Source organism: Lontra canadensis, unplaced genomic scaffold (assembly GCF_010015895.1).
Source record: "Lontra canadensis isolate GAN:19392208 unplaced genomic scaffold, GSC_riverotter_1.0 scaffold9, whole genome shotgun sequence".
NCBI lineage: Eukaryota > Metazoa > Chordata > Mammalia > Carnivora > Mustelidae > Lontra > Lontra canadensis.
In genome coordinates, this window is record NW_022631003.1 from 5,672,472 (window position 1) to 5,677,703 (window position 5,232).

Genomic DNA, 5,232 nt, shown 5'->3' on the forward strand with positions numbered 1-5,232 from the left:
TAACAGAGAGAAATCCCCTCTTTTAATAGGGAGTGAGGATTCAATGTCTACAGTAAAAAGACTACTTGGGGAAAGATAATCCTTATTTTTACAGTACCTACCATGTGCCAGGTGCTGAGCTAGGGACTTTATGTATTTTGACCTATGTCATCTGTTTCATACTGAATATTTGATTGAAGAAGCCATCTTCCTCTAGTCAGAATTCCTCAATTTCAAGTAGTTAGGTAGTTATAAAAGAGACCAGCAGCATTTCAAGTACCTATTGCTGCATAACATACCACCCCCAAACTTTAGGAGTTTAAAATAACAACCACAATTTATCATCCTTCATGATTCTGTGGGTTGACCAGAAAGTTCTGCTCTGTGGTGATGGCTCGGGCACTGCGTTAGTTAGAAGGTTTATTGTAGCGGGCTCACTCCCATGGCAAGGAGTTGGTGTTGGCAGCTAGCTAGGAGCTCTGTTGGGAATGTTGGCCAGAGGCCTTGGTTCTTTCCTTTGGAGGCCTCTCTACACGCTTGCTTGGATTTCCTCGTAGCATAGGAATTGGGTTCCAAGAAGAAACATTCTAAGAATTAGCATTCTAGGAGTATAAATCTGGCATGCAAACACTTTTTGTGGTAGGCAAAATAATGCCCCCCACAAAGGTAACCAAGCACTAATCCCTGAAGCCTGTGACTATGCTATCTTCATAGCAAAAGAGACTACAGATGTGATTAAGATAAAATGGAAAGATTAGCCTGGATTATCTGGGAGGGATAAATAGTCACAAGACTCCTTATAAGAGGGAGGTAGGAGTAAGACAGATTTGAAGATGTTATGCTTTGAAAATGAAGGAAGGGGCCCCACGCCAAGGCATGCAGGCAACTTCTAGAAGCTGGACAAGGTAAAGGAATAGATTTTTCCTCTGGGGCCTCCGGAAGGAATGCAGTCCTGCCGACACTTTGATTTTAGCCCAGTGTGACTTCTGCCCTATAGAACCATAAGATAATAACTTTGTTTTAAGCCAGGAAGTTGGTGTAATTTAAAATAGCAATAGGAAATTAATACATTTGTCAAGCTTCTGCTTTGAACCCATTTGTTAACACTCAATGGCTAAAGCCCAGAGTCACTGGAAAAAAATCATGGAGACATGGTTTGTTGTAACAGTATACCACCACAGTGACAATCCAACCCAAGTACTAGTTTCTTCAAAATACATCCTGTGATTTAGTCTTCTGTTGTTGCTGTAACAAATTAACACAAACTCAGTGACTTAAAACAACAGAAATATATGATCTCACAGTTTCTGTAGGGTATAAGCCTGACATGGGTATTATCAACGAATAATCCAAATGTTGGCAGGGCTGCACTCCTTAGCAGGAGCTCTGCAGAAGAATCTAATTCCAAGCTCATTCATGCTGTTGGCTGAATTAAGTTCTTTGGGGTTGTAAGACTGATGCCTCCATTTCCTTACACGTTGTCAACCAGGGGCCGTCTTTCTCTAAAGGCTTCTCTCCAAGATCACATGCTACCCTTACATCTCAGAACCACCAACAGCATACTTGGAATTCTCCTTTTCTGCTGCTACATGTTTCTCCAGCTGTAGAAAGTTCTCTGTTCTCAAAGGATCATGTGATTAGATTGGTCCCACTTATGACAATCTCCCTATCTTAATAGCTATAACCTTAATTACCTTTACAAAGCTCCTTACCTTTTCCATGCAAGGTAACATATTCACAGGTTCCAGGGATTAGGGCACAGATATTTCTGAGGGTCATTATTCTGCCTATCATCGTTCTCCAAAACTGAAACCTCTGTGACAAGGAGAGGTTAGAAGTACAGCATCAGTCTACTCTGTGCCTTGTCTAGGAGAAAACCCTCAAAGGAGCAATTAGCATAGATAAACGCATCATCATTCTGCTGTTCACTAGCTCCAACAGCATTTCCAGGAGACAATTTATTTGAGATGTTACTCCTCCAAAATTAGTCACACTTGAGTATTTCATAACCAGCTCTGCTCCATCATTAAAGAGCAAGTCTTCTGAAAAAAGCAGCAAAGCTATTTTTACAATAACCCCATAAACTGCCTTCCTTGACAATGAAGAACAACCTGAAAATAAATTGATTCAAAATGACCTCATCACATGGTATAATAAACTGTGTACCCACAGCAGTGGATACCTCTCACATGTCTCTTTACTCTCCAAAGATTTTGCAGTTTTTGTTTCTGTTCCAAATCTACTAGTGGCTTTTTCATTGTCAAACGCAATGTAATTAGAGCCTCTGTGGTGTGAATTCACCACATTCTTTGTGGTGAGTTATGATTATCCTATGTTTTAAAACATGTATCTCTTATTTACAGATGCATAGAGACTAAGATGAATAGGTAGGTAGAGACAACAACAAGACTTTAAAAAAAAATCCAAATGCCTTGTTGATTCATCTCAAAATACTAATTTTTAAAATATTGTATTGGACTTGGGGTGCCTGGCTGACTCAGTCTGTAGAGAATGCAACTCTCAATCTCAGGGTCATGAATTCCAGCACCACTTTGGGCAAGGAGCCTACTTAAAAAATAAAATAACAAACTGAGGGCTTGGGAGGGGAAAGGGGTGGGGGATTGTGTGAGCCTGGTGGTGGGTAGTAAGGAGGGCACATATTGCATGGAGCACTGGTGTGGTGCATAAACAATGAATTTTGGAACACAGAAAAAAATTAAATTAAATTAAAAGAAAAAACAAAACGCTATTTTATAAAAATGTATTGCATTGGACAACCTTGACAGAACAAAGCCATAAGGAAGACAAAGCTTGGGAATTAAGGAATATTGAGTTATACCAAGTGAGGAATATTTTATCCCAACATCTTTGTTAATTGTCCTTCAGGTGGGAGAAAAATCTATAAATGAGCTGGTGTAAGGAAAGGGCACATTACTGAAATCTTCTTACTCATGATGCAAGCTTAAATTCTGTTCCTGAAAGGAAAATTTCATAGTGCTGCCCCTACCACCACCAATGCTAGACATAGCCTGGGGAATATTAGAACTGCCAGGGAACAATTAAGTTTGGAAGCTTTAGCCTAACTTTATGCAGTGAGGTAGAAGGGAGCCTCCTTCTGGTCAATTACATAGAAGAGAATTTTGGTTTTTACCGAAAGCTCTTTGCCTATTTTACAGCTGGAAGTGTAATCAGCTTCTCTTATTGAAAAAAGATTCGGCAGTATTAATACAAGCAGAGCAAAGAAAATAATCATTCTGAACTAACTCGGGAGAAATGTGCCCAAACACACACGCACTTCTAAGTAAAGGAAGCTCCACCCTGTTTCAACAACTAAATAATCATTTTACACAATAATCAAATTACAAAGAAAGCACAGCGTACACATTTAATATGTTCTCAAGTATCAGACAACTTGGGACAAAGCCTACAAGCTAAATAATTTGCCAGTGAATTTTGTAATGACCTTTTCTTTATTAAAATATTCGTTAATTTAACACAGTCTAGATGTAGACTTCTAACATATTTTTTAAAAACAAGGAATGCTTCACTAATTTGTGTCTTGTGCAAGGGCCATGCTCACCTTTAATGTATTGTTTCAATTTTAGTATATGTGCTGCCGAAGCAAGCACTAGACTTTAATATTTATTATAATAAATGTACTACAGGGGCATAAATCCCAATTCATATATTTTAATTTACAAATCCACCAGTTTGATTAATGGAGCCATTTTTCTCTCCAATCATGTTAAACTACATCCATAGCCAAATCCCTGAAGTAAATTATGAGCTCATTCAGGAAACATCCTGCCAAGAGAGTATTTGGCACACAGTAGGCAGTCAATAAATACTGAAAATGATAAACATTTATTCTACCAAAGCATACATAGCAGTATAGATTTTTAACCACATGTAAACTCTTCAATTGAAATGTTAACAACAGTCCAGTCAGTCCCTCATCCAACACACCTGAGAGTTGCTTTCCCTTCCATTAATTGAAATACAGTCAGGAGAGAGACATTAATTAATATTAATCAAGCCGACCATGAAAGTAAGGCAGTGCTATTGCCATTGTGTCCTGAGACCACAGAGTAATGATTTTAGAGTCACTGCATTCTTTGTTCCCTCCGTTTATGCTGGTATTTAATTGCATGTGATAATATAGACATAATCACCGATCAAGAAAAATCAGGGTGGGTGGGATTGGGTTCAGGTGTGTCCTTTTCCGTAATCTTGAAGGCTTCCTCAATTCCCATTCACAGAATTGTGAATACTGAACGGGGGTTTGCCCTGTACCAGGTGCTGTACTAGGCACTTGATATATGGAAGTGAAAGGAGATGTGGTTCCTGTCCTCAAGAAGTTTATAATCTAGCCCACATAAGTTGAAACTCCTAAGTGCAACACAATATTTTAAGTGCTGAGATAGAAGAATGAGAGCACAGAGGGGGAAGCTGTCAGTGTAGAGTCATGTCTAGCAAAGAAAACCTAGAAGAAATTCTCCCATTGTACCCGAGCACATCAGTTCCCTGCCACAAAAAGCATCTGAATGACTCCATCTCCTTGTGAGTGTTATAGGAAATGTTAAGGAATATCAAATGTAGGAGAAGGCGGCCCTGGGACAACCTGGGAAGGACTCACAGAATCACAGTATAGTTTGCAATAGGCCAGTCCTCCACCAACAGGATCTGCCTGAGAGCAACTACCAGAATGTACTCTGCAGCTGGGTGCCCCATGTGGACACACCTGTACAACCTGATATATGGCCTTACACTGTAGATAACTTTTCACCTTGGCTTTCATTCACCAACCGCAGGAATAAGCAAGGGCTTGGAACCCTGACTCACCAGGGCCAAAGCCTCCCTTTTCCCTAGACAGTCCTCCAAAGAGACTGTGTGTCCTGTATAAAGAGAATTTCTGGAGGTTTATTTAGAATTCCCAAATTAATCTGAGTTCCGGAGACCCATGCACTCCCTCTCTCACTTGAAGGCCATCCCCAGGCAGCCATGACCATGACTGGGTGGGCATGTCATCTCCAGCTAGGACTATGTCTCCTACTTCCTCCTTGGCATCCTCCACAGTTCCGGCCATGGTGCCTCACAGCTAGCTCATTAGATGATTGATAATAACAAGCATGATAAACAACCACAGAAACTCTCCAAAGATGACCAGAATGGTAAAATCCCAAGATTTTGCCATGTGTTAGAGTTTATGTATGGTTGGTGGGCAGGATAACCTATTAAATACATCTATACTCA

The 5,232-nt window shown here is 40.0% G+C and overlaps 1 pseudogene; it reads right to left on the reverse strand.

The window, feature by feature from the left end:
* Positions 1-3,507: 3,507 nt before the first annotated feature.
* LOC116866480 lies at positions 3,508-3,608 on the reverse strand (annotated as a pseudogene).
* Positions 3,609-5,232: the final 1,624 nt, after the last annotated feature.